Source organism: Heterocephalus glaber, unplaced genomic scaffold (assembly GCF_053883595.1).
Source record: "Heterocephalus glaber isolate CG9 unplaced genomic scaffold, H.glaber_assembly_v1.0 deba00001790, whole genome shotgun sequence".
NCBI lineage: Eukaryota > Metazoa > Chordata > Mammalia > Rodentia > Bathyergidae > Heterocephalus > Heterocephalus glaber.
Genome location: NW_028258473.1, coordinates 2,774,631 through 2,791,508, shown reverse-complemented (window position 1 = coordinate 2,791,508; position 16,878 = coordinate 2,774,631). Strand labels below are relative to the sequence as shown.

At 38.6% G+C, this 16,878-nt stretch overlaps 1 long non-coding RNA gene across 1 annotated transcript; it reads left to right on the top strand.

Annotated features, from left to right (window-relative positions):
- The first annotated feature begins 694 nt into the window (after window positions 1-694).
- On the top strand, window positions 695-3,161 carry LOC147820864 (uncharacterized). The gene is made up of 4 exons (XR_015448088.1): window positions 695-861; window positions 2,331-2,455; window positions 2,648-2,890; window positions 2,999-3,161. It is a non-coding gene; the product is annotated as an uncharacterized LOC147820864 (long non-coding RNA).
- The last annotated feature ends 13,717 nt before the right edge of the window (window positions 3,162-16,878 follow it).

Here is a 16,878-nt window from a genome sequence, read left to right as displayed (position 1 = left end):
ACATACATAATGTATTCTCAAATACATAATTTGTTGAACATCTGCTATGTCTTAGGCAATTTTTATATACAGCATCTCTAATATTCACAATAATCAAGCAAGGTAATAGTACCATTATTTTTATAGGTAAGGAAAGTGAGATTCATAACATCAAGTGACTCACCTAAAGTGGAGAACATACCTGTCCTGTTCGTGGCTGTATCCTCGGCATATAATAGACTCCTCCAAAATATTTTAAATGATTCCAATTGTTGTGAGTGATTAACTCTTATTACAATTGTGGAAAATGCATTTCATAATTTCTTTCTTCCATAGTAAGAGAAGTTTGACTTTTTTGTATCAAAATGTGTTCAGTGTAAATAATGAATATATTTTTCCAGCCTTATTTGTAATTAAGAGCAGACATGTAATACAATTTTGGTCAGTGAGGCACGGTGATATCTCCAGATGGAACTTCTGGAAAGCTCTTTAAGTCAGAATGACTCATCTTTCATATGTCTTTTACTGTCTTCCCTTTTCCTTCTTATGTACTAAGTAAACATGGTACTGAAAGTAGAGTAGCCATCTTATTATCTTGAGAAAGTATGATTAGTCACAGCTAAAATAAATAGAGCTTTGTTAGAAAAAGCACAGGATCCATTTTAGCTTTAATTTACTCCCAGGTGGACTACTAGCAAGATCTTGCACTGAGCACAACTTCCTATCATCTTCATTAAATTTAGCTGCTTTTCACTTGCCATTTGGATGGAGTGCTTGCAATTCTTTGCGTGACACACAAAAGAGCCTGGAATTTATCTGCTGAATTCATCAAGTGGTAATGCCACTATGCCAGTGTTTCTTGGGAAGGACATCATTACCAGGGTAAGAACCCCATATCATTTTATCCACACTTAGGAAGAATGGATTTTCCTGAGGAATGTAAATTGCTTGATTAAAAATTGCAAGGAGAATTTTTCAGGAAAATTAAAATAAGATCTCAAATTCTGAGCAGTCTATATCCTTCTAAATGCTAGCAAGAAGAAAGTACTCCTGGAGTACTAAGCTGTGATAGTGGCCCAACAGATACTTGAGCCTGAGCATGTAGACTAAGAGTTTACATAAAGCATAAATTTTATGTTCCTTTTATCCTATCAGTTCTTTTCTGGCACTAGTCCAGGCATATGAAAACCAGAGAAAACACTGGGTGTAGCATGATCATCTATGATTTGCACCCTGCACCTTCTTCCTACTCTCCCAACATCTGCCTCCTACACAGAAACTCAAGGTCTGGGTACTGATTTGGTCATGGAATCCTGAGAGCTTATTCAATGTTCAAGAACAATATCCCACAGGCTGTCCCAAGGGAGGAAAACAAGTGAGAACTGGCATTAATCTAAAAATTAATATTTCAAATAAGCTAAAACCAAGGCCAATAATACATGGAAAACACTTATCCAGAAGAATTGGTCCAATTCAACAAATATACAGACCACATGCTGTCATTTTCAACACTCCCAACCCAATTTCCAAGGTTATGCAATCATGCAATCATGGTACACTCTTCCAATAAGCCTAGATAGAGCCATATAATCCTTTCCAATCTGGTGCACCAGATGCCACAGATAATTAATTGGCAGTACATGAAATGTCTATGTATCACTCAGACCTAATAGAAAGGGAGAATCTGAACATGAAACAGTGAGATGAAAGACAGGAACAAGACAAAAGCAGGAAGAAGCATGGTGCTGGCCTCAATGTGGGAATGGCGACTATCTCAGAACTACTTAGGGAAAATATTGGTAAGATTTAACCGATGATAAGATACTAGGGAAGAGTATAATAAGGGGAGGATGAAGTCAGAAATTCAGCTTTCTGGCTTGAAAGATTGAGTAGAAGTATGTTTAACATAAAAATCAATGGCCATTTGTTGAACCTTAACCTTTTATATGTGATTCATTTAATTAGCTGAACATGTGGTAATTTGTAAAAACACAGATGCAACCTGCTAGAGGTAACAAGATGAGATGAAGAGATTCAGGAATATGACTCAGGGAAGAATAGTCCCTTCCCAGTTCTGCCACACTGTCTAGTTGCTCTGGGGATACATTCTGCCTCCTTTGAGGAACTCATTTCCCTCTCTTTAAGCAAAAATGTGCCCTGGGAAAATAATGAGAAAAACAAAAATACTGAAAATGAAGTACAGGTGTAAAGCTTACAGATATTGACTGAACCAGAGAAGATAGATCCAGAAGCTTAGTGGAGGGTAACTGATGCCTAGATGGGGGCAAGGACAAAGATTTTTAGGGTGAGTGGCTCTGCCTAGATAGGAGTACAACAGTGCTGTTTTACAGGAACATTTTGGAGACAGATCCCCTGGGTAATGCAGAGAGCTAAATGTCAAGTTGGAAAGCTGTGCTGTTTGGACCATGAGGATGAGAAAGGGAACAAGAAGAGAGAACTATCAGCTTCAGCCTATGTATGTCCAATATCTCTATGTCCTATCATATCTTTGTTTCTTATCTTCTTTACTGTAATTTTCTCTTGTTTCCACAAATGTCTATGAACTGAGTCCTATACTTTCAATCTCTTGCTATAAGACTGGTGTATTTCAACTTCGTTGGGGCCTGCCTATTGATCTTGATTTCTCATTCTGTTTTCAATGTCTAAGATGACTCTGCAAAATAGATGGCTCAACTGATCCTCAGTCTGGAGAAAGATGCCTTCCCAAAGTGACTTCAGCTCTCAAAGCTAAGCTTGGAATCCCCTCTTCATGAGATCACAGTTATTTGGTGGACCTCCACAATCATCCAAGTTTATTTGATGTCACAGAAGCTCCTTAGAGATAAACACTTTCCTTTATTATGCACAAAATCATCTTTCTCAGATGAGTAACACATGGTTCCAATATTAGGTATGTATTCTTTTCTACTTCCTAAAGATGTATAACTTTATGATCCTGGAGCAATTGTTGTCCTCTTGCTTAAATCACCTCATTTGTTGTCTTCTTTTTTTGTTTCAGAGATTGAATTTTATCATCAGACTCAAAGATTCTTTCACTGTTTTTCCTAGAATTCTTTGAATCCTGGTTTAAGAAATTTTCCCTGTCTTCAGTTCTATCAACTCAAAATTTTAGAGGTAGGTGTGTACACTAATTCTTCTATAATAATAATAACACATGTTTAAACAGAGAAGTAAAACTTATCAGGCACACAAGCTCATGATTTATTTTATTCTTTCCCTGTGAAATAGGTGGATCAGTGGTTATGATCCCCATTTAAAAAAAAAAAAAACTGTGTTTCAGAAAGTTGTGAGTTGTGTAAGGTCCCATTGCACAATTATGTAATTCCTAGTCTGATGCACTTTCAGAAGATTTTTTAAAATAAATTTGATGAAATCGCATCCATTTCTTACATTGAACCATTTTACTATTCCCAAAACCTTCATTGTGATGATCTTCTTCTTTTTAATTAATTTTATTGGTACATTTTAGGTATACAATATAATGACATTCATCTTTGTACATTTACATAATCTCTCTTGGTTCTTATTTTTCCCTCTTCCCCTGCCCTCCCTTCAACCCCTCCACCCCTTCCTATTTACAAAGATTTTGTTTCCATTTTTTCATTTTCTCATATTAATTCCATTCCCTTCTTTCCTTTCCCATACCCCTCCCACTTCCCATTCCCCTTTCCCCCTTTTCTTCCTATTTCACATTATCTATTATACCTTTAGTCCTTATTTACAGATGGGCCTCTCAAATAGTGTAGCTTACACCCACAGTGAGACCAGCCTTCTCCTGGCAGGCCCCTTTTACTGGGACCAAGGATCTGGTGACCTTTGTGCCCATCTGGTCTCCAGTAGATGAAGCTTTCAGCAACTGGCAGCAAGCCTCACCCTCCAGTCCACTCTATTAGGAGAGTTCTGTCTGAACTGCTGGAGGCACACAAAACACTAGGATAAATAAATATGCAGCTGAAATCTGCTTTGCATTTGCAGTTTGTAGACTGAAAACCACAAAGCACTGGTTTGGGGCTCAAAGGGACTGTGAATATTTGAGTGAGCCTTCAATCCAAGACAATGGCAGCCTTTCCAGTGGGAAATTTTGGAAGAATACAGGGAAGACCTATTTAAAACAAAAACTAAAGAGATGGAAGCAAATGAGAAAGTGGTTTATTGAAACCCATTTTATACCATTTCCCAGGTGAAGAAAAATTGAGTCTGAGAAAGGTGAGAGGAACTAATTGTGGTTCTACTATCAATACTTGACAGTAGAGGGATTCAAATGCAAGTCTTTATGCTCCCACTCTGCTACACTGACATACTAAGTGTTATCAAAGGAAAGTTTTCTATTCTGATAAACTGCCTTTCTTCCCTGTAGATAAAGTGAGTGGTATTTAGGTTTTACATCCCCAAAGAGACCTAGTGAGGGGGAAACAGTGAGAAGCAGCAAACTGACTATTTTTCTTTCATGTAGCTGAAAGAAGATGAGGACTCCTTCTGGCATGCTCAGAAGAGAAGCAGTTCCTTCTGGCTTTCAGCCTGGCTTATTTTATATCACTTTTAAATCATTTAATGATTCATAACTGGTGATTGATTATGTACCTGACTCAGACATCCAGAGAAGGATATTTCAAATAACTTGGTTTGTAAGTGAAAAAAGAACAACCTAGTCTTGGCAAGTTCATTACCTGAGTCATAAGCTAGAGATTCTCATTACTGTTTGCAACTGTCTCAAGGAGGATGTTCCGACTGGGTGCAGACCTCAATAGCCCTCCCACTTGCTTTATGAACATTGGATAGCCGCTGAAGTTTTTATTGCCCCTGTGGAGGAGGAGGAGATCCTGTTCATTATGTTAAGGATTGAGATTAGCTCATATTGGATTTAGCAATGTAACATAAAAGTCTAGCTGGCTCCTTCAAATTAGTAAGTGGCTGCTGTCCCTTTCTGACTAGGTTGACACTTAGTTTTTTGGCTGAATGGGGCAGTAAGAAAGATTAGTGGGCTTGAAGTCAAAACATGAAAATTCTAATCTAAGCCAAGTCTTTTTTCCCCTATTGGGTGTGGTTTCCACATTAAAGCATGAAGGAGTGGATTAGCAGTACTAATGGATCTTTTTATTTCTAACAGACTCCTTTGGGCCCTGCTTGTAACTGCATGCAGTTTTAAATAATGTAGAAACATTTTATTTTAATTTTAAAATTGCTCAAATATTACAAGTTCACTATATAGCAATAAGAAAATGGAACAATAATAGAAAACAGAAATAAAATTTCACCTCTTAGTCATAACTACTGTTAAAAATGGGCTTCCTCCCTCCTGAACATTTTTCTTTCCATATTTATTTATTATTTTCTATTGCATTTGGGTTATGTTTAAAAATACAATCATGCCACAAATATTACTTTGTAGCCTGCTTTTTTTTAGAATTTGCAATGCATCATGAATATTGTGCAGAGGTAGAAAACTTACACCATTCTATTTATGTTGTGGGCTTGACACAAAGAATCTATTTCTCCTCTTTCTTCACAATCTCACCAACTATATGTTTCCTCTTCCTCATGAGAACAGTTGGTAATTCAGACAAATTAGAGTGAGAATTTACATTTAGCCTTATTTACTTGACTTTAAAAGCACTATCTTTTCCATTTTCATTTAAGTTCTTTTCCCTAGGCACTTCTGGCTTTCCTCTACATATAAAAAATTCCTCCACATTAACATGCATATCATCTATTTAAAAAAAAAGTAGCAAAACTCAACAGTAAAAAGTAACTTTTGGCATGAAAATACAAGAAGCTCCATTTACCCCTTTCCCCAGTGAACCTGGTGAAAAAATCTTAACTATTGAAAAGTTTTGGAAATGATTATCAGGATGAACTGCAAATGAAATATCATTCATTCAAAAAATCTATGAAAATTTATCAGAAAGAGCAAGTTTATGATATTTGAATGAAGACTGAGGCAGGAAACAAAATCAGGTAGAATAGGGCATGGCAGACTTGCTGGGGAAGTAAGTATGATTTATGAATTATAAAATCCCCAGACACATGCTCAGAACTGTTCCCAAAGCTCTACATGTGAACTTCTCACAAGAATTCAAGCAGTTTTGAATAGGTTGGCTTAGTTCTAAGGTCAGCCTGAAGAATAGGTGATAGAAAAAGAAGTCAATATTGAGCTCTCTACTACTGTGTTCTTTCATGGTAGCCTGCTCTTATCCTGTACAGCATACTTATTTTCCTACTTTTACTTGGCCCAAAATTGTTGTGCAGAGCCTGCTTCTTTTTCTAGGTTTAATAAATGTAAACCTTTGCTACTGTTTGTGCTTGCCTTGACCAATTCTTTGGTCAGGACACAAAGAACCTATAAACCAGCTCTAGAATGAGATTCCAGCATCCTAAAACCCAATAACATATTTAACATAGCCAGGAAGGATCAGGTAATGTCCTTTAAGTCACATTATTTGTTTTGCTCCAAAATCTATTGCTGAGACAGAGTTTTTCTTTCCCTCTCTCTCCTCTAAGAAAGCTCCCAGTCCCTTTTTATCCCCTTTCTCAGAGGATCTGCTTTCATCCCTCGGAAGGCTCAAATCCTGTTCAGCTATCTGGAAGAGGCAAGGTGGTAAAAATTAACAAAAGCTTGGGAAGTCAGGGAGTTTTCTTATGGCACTGGGAATGCTTTCCGAGTGTATCCCACCTAGTGTGCATGTGGGAGGGGCACATAGCCCCTGTTTTTCCCAGCCAGTAAGAGATCCTTAGGGCTACATCATATTTATCTCTATTTTCCTTCCTTCTCTTTCCTGTTTTTGGTCTATCATTGCACTAAAGACAAGCCAGACAGCCTGTTATTAACTCAGTCTCAGAACAGACTGCTCAGGTTATGCTTCCCTGTTCTCATGTTTCAGTTCTACATGATATTTTACTCAGCTTTCTCACTCTTTTCGGAAAAATGGACATTGGTAACTTGGTTTCCTGCCTGAGTAGCTGCCTAACCCAGTTTACACCTTTTGTTCTCAAAGTCTTGCCTGAACTTTTTCCCTACATGGCCTTTTATCTCTGGGTATTACTAGCAAGTTGCTTTCTCAGGGCCTTGTTTTATACCAGTCTACATTTCTACCATGATTGGAAGCCATTTTGGTTCATCATGTGAGCTATTCACATGGTCCGGCCATTCTGGTTCATCATGTAGGTCAGTCACATGGATTTGGCCATTTTATTTATTATTTTTGTATATCCTTTTATTGGTACATTTTAGGTGTACAATATAATGACATTCATCATCACAAATATGCACCTTTACATACTCTCTTCGTTCTTATTTTTCCCCCTTCCCCTGCCCTCCCTTCAAGCCCTCCATCCCTCCCAATCTACAAAGACTTTGTTTCCATTTTCTCTTATTAATTCCATTCCCTTCTTTCCTTTCCCCTACCTCTCCCACTTCCCTTTCCTATTTGCCCCTTTTCTTCCTATTTCACATTATTTATTATAACTTTTAGTCCTTATGTACACTTTCAGTCTCTCACACCAAAGAAACTATTCAGTATTTACACGTGTGTCCTACTTATTTCACTTAAGAGTATCACCTCAATGTGCTTCCATTTAGCAATAAATGTCTCTAATTTCTCATTTTTGATGGCTAAGTATTACTCCATTTTATTAAAAAACCACATTTACTTTATCGAGTCTCCAGTTGATGGGCATTTGGGCTGCTTCCAAGTTTTAGCTATTGCAAACTGTGCTGCTATGAACATGAGTGCACATATATCACTGTGGTATGATTCTTTTAATTCTTTAGGGAAGATACCCAGCAGGGGAATAGCTGGGTAAAATGGGACTTCCAGTCTTACTTTTTTGAGGTATCTCCATACTGATTTCCTCAGTGGTTGCACCAGTCTACACTCCCACCAGCAGTGGAGCAGTGTTCCTCTTTCCCCACAGCCCTGCCAGCATTTGTTATTGGTTGATTTCATGATAGCAACCATTCTTTCAGGAATGAGGGGGAATCTCAGCATTTTTTTCATCTGCATCTCTCGAATGACCAGTGATGTTGAACACTTTTTCATTTGTTTATTTGCAATTTCTACTTCTTTGTCTGAGAAATGTCTGTTCATTTCAGAGGCCCATTTTTGGATTGGGTCTTTAAATTTGGGAGGTCTGATTTTTTAAAGTTCTTTATAGATTCGAGATAGTAGACCTTTATCTGAGGGACCGCTGGTGAAAATTTTTTTCTGACATTGTGGGTTGTCTACTGACACTCCTGGTGGTTTCTCTTGCTGTACAGAAGCTTTTTATTAAAAAGAGATCCCACTTGTTGATTGTTTTTGCTAGTTCATGGGCAACTGGGGTTTTGATCATAAAGTCTTTTCCTACACCAATATCTTCAAGAGTTCTACCTAACCCCTGTTCCAACTGATTCAGCATTTCTGTTTTAATATTTAGATCTTTAATCCATTTCAATTTTAGTTTAGTGCATGGTGAGAGATATAGGTCTAGTTTTAGTCTTTGGCAAGTTGAAACACAATTTCTCCAACACCATTTATTAAAGAGACTAACTTTCCTCCAGTGAGGATGTTTGGCATCTTTGTCAAATATGAGGTGGCTGAGTGTCTGGAGTTGTTTCTGCATCTTCTAATCTGTTCCACTGGTCCTCAGGTCTGTTTCTTTGCCAGTACTATGCTGTTTTTATCACAGTAGCTTTGTAGTATAATTTCAAGTTGGGAATTGTGATACCCCCTGCCATGTCTCTGATACCTAGAATTGCTTTTGCTATTCTGGGTCTCTTCTTGTTCCAAATGAATTTTTGGATTGTTTTTTCAAGGTCCATGAAGTATGATGCTGGGATTTCAATTGGGATTGCAATTGGAAGTATGGCCATTTTCACTATGTTGATACTTCTTACCCAGGAACAAGGGATGTCTTTCAATTGTCTGATATCATTTTTTTTCAAAGTGCTATAGTTTTCAGAGAAGAGGTCTTTGATTTCTTTTGTTAGGTTGATTACTAGGTATTTCAGTTTTTTGGATGCTATTGTGAAAGGGATTGTTTGCTGTATTTCTCTCTCAATGACTCCGTTGTTCCCATAGAGGAAAGCTATTGATTTTTGTGTGTTGACTTTGTATACAGCTACTTCATTGAATTTGGTTATTAAGTCTAGAAGACTTTTGGTGGAGTTCTTGGTGTCTTCTAAATAGAGTATCATGTCATCTGCAAATAATGACAATTTGACTTCTTCATTTCCTATCTTTATTCATTTATTTCTTTCTCTTGTCTAATTGCTGTGGCTAATGCTTCCAAAACTATATTGAACAGGACTGGTGACAGTGGACATCCTTGCCTTGTTCCTGATTTTAGTGTGAAGGATTTCAGTTTTTGACCACTTAGTATGATATTGGCTGTTGGGTTTTCATAGACAGTTTTTATTAGATTGAGGTAGAGACCGTCTATTCTGATTTTTTGTAGGGTTTTTATCATAAATGAGTGTTGAATTTTGTCAAATGCTTTTTCTGCATCTATTGAGATGATCATACGATTTTTGTCCTTGGCTCTATTGATATAGTGTATTACATTGATTGATTTGCGTATGTTCAACCATCCCTGCATCCTTGGGATGAATCCCATTTGGTCAGGGTGTATGATCTTCTTGATGATCTTCTGAATTCTATTTCCCAGTATCTCATTAAGGATTTTTGCATCTATGTTCATTAGTGAGTTTGGCCTGTTGTTCTCTTTTTCAGCTGGGTCTTTCTCTGCTTTGGGGATCTAGGTGATGCTTGCTTCCAGGAATGAATTCAGGAGTATTGCTTCCCTTTCAATTTCTTTGAAGAGTTTAAACAGTAGTGGCATTAGTTCCTCTCTTAATGTCTTGTAGAATTCAGTGGTGAAGCAATCAGGACCTGGGCTTTTCTTAGTTGGGAAGTGTTTAATTACATTTTCAATTTCATTTATTGTTATTGGGTTGTTTAGAATTTTTAGGTCTTCCTCATTCAACTTTGGTAATTCATACATGTCTAGGCATCTGTACATTTCTTCTTTGTTTTCCAACTTATTGGTGTATAGGTTCTCGAAATAGGTACTGATGATCCTCTGGGTTTCTGCTGGGTCTGTTGTAATTTCACCCTTTTCTTTCCTAATTGCAGGGATTTGGACCATTTCTTTCCTTTTTCTGATAAGGTTGCCTAATGGTTTTTCAATTTTGTTGATTCTTTCAAAGAACCAACTCTTGGCTTCACTGATTTTTTTGTATCATTCTCTTAGTCTCCATTCAATTGATTTCTCCCTTAATCTTTATAATTTCCTCCTTTCTATGGGTTTTGGTTTCTCCTGCTCTTCTTTTTTAGAAGCTTGAGGTTCAGCATCAGGTTGTTTAGTTGGGCTTGCTCTGTTTTCCTAATATGAGTATTCACTGCTATGAATTTCCCTCATAAGACTGCTTTCATTGTGTCCCATAGATTCTGATATGTTGTATTGTCATTGTCATTTAATTGAAGGAAATGTCTGATTTCTTCTTTAATTTTCTCTGTGACCCATTGGCTATTCAGAAGTGTGTTGTTCAATTTCCATATGTTCATGAAATTCTTGTGGTTTCTTTTGCTATTGATATCCAATTTCATCACACTATGGTCTGATAATATACAGGGGATAACTTCAATCCCTTTGCACTTACTTAAATATGTTCTATGAGCAAGTACGTGGTCTATTTTGGAGAATGGCCTGTGTGCAGTTCAAAATTATATGTATTCTGATTTTGTGATGTGGAACACTCTGTAAACATCTGTTAAGTTCATTTGTTCAAGAGTTTGATTGAGTTCTAGTATTTCATTGCTTGTTTTTTGTCTAGTTGATCTATCTGTTTGTGACAATGGGGTTTTGAGGTTCCCCCACTACTACTGTATTAGTGCTTATAAGATTTTTCATGTCCATTATTATTTGTTTTATATAGTTGGGTGTGCTAGTGTTTGGTGCATAGATATTTATGATTGTCATCTCTTACTCTTGGATTCTTCCCTTTACAAGGATGTAGTGTCCTTTGTCTCTCTTAATCAGTGTTGGTTTGAAATCCACTTGTTCTCCAAAGAGGATAGGTACTCCTGCTTTTGGGGGTTCTCGACACATGGAGTATTGTTTTCCACCCTTTAACTTTCGGTCTATGAGTTTCTTTATGAATTAAGTGTGTTTCTTGTATGCAGCATATTGTTGGATCTTGCTTCTTGACCCATTCTGCCATTCTATTTCTTTTGATTGGTGAATTGAGACCATTAACATTGATGATTATAACTGATACGCCTTGATTTATCATTGTCATGACTTTTTCTTTTTGTTTGATTCATCCCCTTTGCTTTTAATTTCTTGTCATTCCCGGTGGATTCATTCTGCTGGGCTGCCTGGGGTTATGATCCTCATTGTCATTTCCTAGGATTTTGTCTAAAATTTTTTGGAATGCTGGTTTGGTATTCCTGAGGTTCCTAAGGTGCTCTTTGTCATGAAAGTTTCCTATTTCACCATCAATTTTGACAGATAGTTTTGCAGGGCTCATCAATCTGTGTTGGAGGTTGTTTTCCTTTAGGACATATAATACATCACTCTAAGCTCTTCTTGCCTTAAGGGTTTGCATTGAGAAGTCTCTTGTGATTCTGATGGGCTTTCCTTTGTTTGTGATTTGTTTCTTTTCTCTAACTGCTTGTAGAATTTTGTTCTTCTGTTTGTTTTCTGGAATCTTAACAATTATATGCCTATGTGTAGATTTTTTTTGATCAAGACTAGTTGGAGTCCTATATGCTTCGCTTATGTGTATGTCAAGTTCTTTTCCCCCGCTTGGGAAGTTTTCCACCATCACTTCTGTGAACATTTTTTTTATGTCATCTGACACTCTCTCCTGTGTCTTCATTGACTCCAATCAGTCTTATGTTATTCTTTTTTGCATTGTTTAGCAGCTGCTGGATTGATTTCTCATGGTCCCTTACAATTTTAAAGAAATTTTTCTTTTCCTCATCACTAATTGCAATCTTATCTTCTATATCTGAATTTCTGTCTTCACATTAGCGCATTCTGCTGCATATGCTTTCAGTGGAGTTTTTAATCTCCTGGAAATCTGTTTGCATTTGTTTTATGGACCAATTTCTTTCCTATGTTGGGATTCCATCATATTCCTCAGCTCTTCTATTTTTTTATCTGTGTCCTCTCTAGATTTATTAATCATGTCTTCACTATGGGCACAATCTCTGCTGTTATGTGAGAAATTATTTCTGATTTCATTTTTTTCAGATCCTCCTTTGTTGCTAGTTTAGGGAGTCCAGGTGTTTGAGTATTAGAGTTGTTCCATCTCATTTCCCTTTGGGGTTGCTTTAGGTGATCTGGAAGTCTGGTTCTGAGGCTTGTTTACATGTCTTCCATGGGGGGAGGGGGTGCTGCTCATGCTTGGGTGGCTCACCTCCTATGCACTGGGAGCTGTGGCATGCCTACCCAGAAGCTTTCTCTGGGCTGGGAGCTGTCACAGGCCAACCCGGAAGCCTCCTCTGTCCTGGAAGCTGTGGGACACCTACACAGAAGCCTCCTCTGCACTGAGAACTGTGGCATGCTGACCTGGAAGCCTTCTGCATGCTGGGAGCTGTGGCACACCTACTCAGAAGCCTCCTCCATGCTGAAAGCCATGGCATGCCTACCCAGAAGCCTCCTCTGGGCAGGGAGCTGTGGCACACTGACCTGGAAGCCTCCTGCATGCTGGGAGCTGTGACATGCCTACCCAGAAGCCTCCTCCATCCTGGAAGCCATGGCATGCCTACTGGGAAGCTTCTTCTGGGCTTGGAGCCATGTCATGCTGACCCAGAATCCTCCTCTGTGCTGGGAGCTGTCATAAATTTAAAATATTATCAATTTGGCCATTTTAGTTACATGAATTGATCACATTATTCTGCCATGCTTGTTTGCCATTTTCTTTTTCTTTTTTAACTGGCCTCGAGGTCACTAGGAACTCTCACCCTTATAGACAGGAGTTAATTCTCTGATTTTAGGGCCCATATGGGCCTCCATCCCTCTTCTCTTTTGAATCAGGTTTGATCCCTTCCTTGTTTTTTCTAACTGAAATTCAGGTTATTTTTGAAACATATGCTTGACAATCTAAGCAGAATAAAAGAATGATCAGTAAAGCTCAACTCAAGTGTCTCTGAGTATGCAAAAGTAGAGCCATCTTTATTCTTAAAAAATTTTAAGGTTATTTTTCTTAAAATTAAAGGAGATTTCTATCTCTACTGCCTTTAACAAAGTACCAGAGCTTTATTATCAGGGTAAATGCAAGAGATGCTCTTTCTTGGGTGACCAAGGGAATGCCTGAAAGCCATCCACCTTTCCTTCTAGGGAGTCAGTGGATCATGGTCTGAGGGAGCCCTGGGGGGCACTCCACCCTGATCTCTTGACTGTACTGTTTCTCAAGAGGCTAAAGGAGTCTGGGGGAACTTCACCATTAAGGGTGCTCCAGACCTGGCTCCACCTTGATCCAAGGGAGCCTTCCAGAAGGCTCCATCCAGATCTCTTAAGAGTTTACTGTTTGTTAGAGAACTAGAGGGAATATTACATCCTGACCTCCTGGGCTCAAGTGGCTAAGGAACCCTCTCTGAGGTGTTTCGTCTTGATCTCTTAAGAGATTGTTTCCCAAGTGGCTGAGGGAATGCTTGGCTGGGGAGCTCTACCCTGATTTCTTGAGAATTTCTAAGTGAATCGCTGGGTGGGCTCCACCTGTCTCACTAATGCATCAGTAGGGCAAAGGATCCTGGTAGGTTTACAGATGGATTTCAAACTTTCACCCTTGCTTTCAATCTATCATGATGAGGTCTCCAATTCATCTGGGCCACTCACTATACCCCAGATAAGAGACAAAAAAATCCTAGAAGAGGCTAAGAACTCTGCAAATGAATAATATGCTTTATGAAGGGAAGGAAACCACTCTTGAGAAACTATTGTCCTTTCAACAAAACTGAACAGTAATTATAACATTAAAAGTGGGCTAAAAATGATGTCTGGCATGATAGTTGCTCTTATCAGAATAAAAAGGTTCATTAAGAAATATGTTAATTGTGATAAGCTGAGCGAGGTTGTTCAGGCAAAGCATAAAATCCAGCTGTCTTCAGTAGCCAATTAGTAGAAGTATTTTGTAAATGTACAAACATAGATCCATCCTCAAGGCATGGACAGGCACTAGTGGGACATCATTTCGTTCATAAATCAGATGCAGATATTCAGCATAAATTCTAAAACCTTCAGATGGGTCCTTAGATACCTATGATAAAATTTCTGGACATGGTCTTTTATGTCTTCAAAAGTCAGGATTCAGATGAGGGTGAAAAGAGAAAGGATAGAATTGTAGCTGTTGCAATGGGCAATGCTTTAAATACACCCAAATCATATAAGGGAAAACCCAAGGACAATAGAAGAAAGAGTCCCTGTTTTAAATGCAAAAACTAGACATTGGGCATGGGACTACACAAAGCCACTGCCCAGGCCCTGCTCTGAAAGTCAAGTGGCCAATGTGCCTGTCTCATGGCACTGCAGAATTGACTGTCCTTGCTCCTAGAGAGAGAACAGGCTAGCAAAAACCTTCATTTCCCACTCTGATGAAGACTGAAGGGTGCCTGGGGCAACCTTCAATGCTGCTGTATCAGAGACATCACTTTCTCCCGTGAGGAACCCCAAGTAACCCTGTATGTTATGTGATAAAGCCAGCTCAATTTGAACTGTCTGAAGAAAAGGACTGCCCAATAAAGGAAAGCTACTCCTATGAACCACTGGAAGACCTGAGGTTCCTCTTCAAAAAGTGAGACTCTAGTAATGTTCTGGATACAGATAAGTAAGCAGGCACCTATATTGAGGCTCCTCTTTTAAATTAGCTCCAAAATGTGGGTAATCTTGCCAAGATTATGGCTCTCTGGTTCTATATAATTTATATAACATTCTCCTCTGTCATACTTTCTCCTCTACAGGAAGTATGAAAATCTGACCTCCTCATATTTGAGCTCCACATCCCCAATTTAATAGTGAAATTCTTTCTCCCATTGAACAGAGAGCTCAACACTCACTAACACTTCTTGACAGGTTTTTTTTTCAACCCAGCTGATGAACCACACAATCCAAGATAATTAGAAAGCACATAATCCCCTGTAATTAAGGGCCTATAGCCCCCTTCAGTAGTAAGTAGCTACATGAAAATGGAGACCTCCACTCTTTCAGTATCCCATAAAGAATTATGTAATGTGTGTCTCTCAGAGGGAAATGAGACAGGAGAAGAGGCTGTGGCAGACTGCCTGGGGAAGTAGGTGTGACCTGTTAATTACAAAATCCCAGGCACAGGCACAGTACAGTTCCCAAAGTCCTGCACGTGGACTTCTTGTGAGGACATGAGAAGTTTTTAATAGGATGGCCTGGAGCTGACATCAGCTTGAGGAATGGGTGATACAAAAAGGACAGTCAACATTGAGCTCTCTACTACTGTTCTTTCACAGTAGCCCACTCTAATCCTGTTAGAGTGTACTTATTATGTTTCCCCTAAAATAAGACCAATTTGGAAAATAATCTTCAACTGTAAATAATAGCTGATCATTATAATGGTGATGACCAGTGTCATCAAGATTAATTACACCTTACTACTCTTTTGCTCAGTGGCTACTCTGAAATTATAAGTAAGGTAAGCATAAACTGATTGGGTGGCATTTTTTACTCTAGTTATGTTTTGTTTTTGGAGAAACAGGTATTTTCCTATTTTTACTTGGCCCAAACTCATTCTACAGAGCCTGTTTCTTTCCCTACCGTTAATAAATGTAAAAATTTATTACCATTTGCACTATTTCAACCAATTCTTTGTTTAGAGAGAAAGAATCTGGAAACTACCTCTAAAAGGACACTCCAACCCTCCAATGCCCAGGAACAAGATGGCTCTCTTCCACTCTGCTTCCAGTTTAATGAGGTGAAGCCTGAACTCGAAAATGCTGCAGCCACGAACATAGGACTTCTTCTCCCTAAGTCTCAGTAGAAGAGTTTTCTTCCCAAGAGGAGCAAGATTTCAGTATTTCTCACCCTATCCCCAAGTGCTTGTTGCTGATGCTAAGGCTGGGGATGTCCATTCTAGAGGTGGGAGCTTCAGACTTCTGCCTGACTTCCACTTGTGGGATGAACCCTCTACCTTGTTTGTGTACATTACCAGATTTTGGGGTGTGGAAGTCTCCTTCTGGAGGTGGTTTTATTGTAGACAGCTAAGTTAGTTAGAAATATAGGCAGTCAGATAGGGCTGGGCCCTGGAAGGAGTCATGCAGAACACATAACAACTGTGGCTGGAGGCACATTCTTTGAGGGCTAGGCTTTGAGACAAAAAAATTGACAACACCTACATTCTTCCCCTAGGGATGAACAGTGGTAAATGATATTCTAAATAAGCATCTATCACCTGTGTGGGGGACCAAGACCTTGACCTGTTCCTTCCAGGTAAGGTCCCTGACCCATCCCTTCCAGAAAAAAATCATTATTTGTGCATGTACGCTTGCTATGTAACTTGCTTCTGCATTTGATTCTCATTTAATCAATATTACCTAAGTGACTCTACTTATAATCTTATTGGTTGACCACAATTTTGTCCCACTTTATACCCACCTTGTGATTTTCCATTGGATCCATATTATGTAAATGACTATACTTGTAATCTAATTAGTTGACTACAGTTCTGTCCTACCTTATACCTTTGTCAATTAGTGCTTTTGCTCTATGAAACTCCCTTGAGAGGCAGGGTCTGCAGGCCCCTTTCAGTCTCTCTTGGATGAAAGCTATCTTTCTCTCAATAAATTTTTCCTACTCTTAACCTCCACTGTTCCTAGAAATAATTCTTTGATTTTAGAGAACACAAACTTGGTGTATCAGACAGCTAGCAGA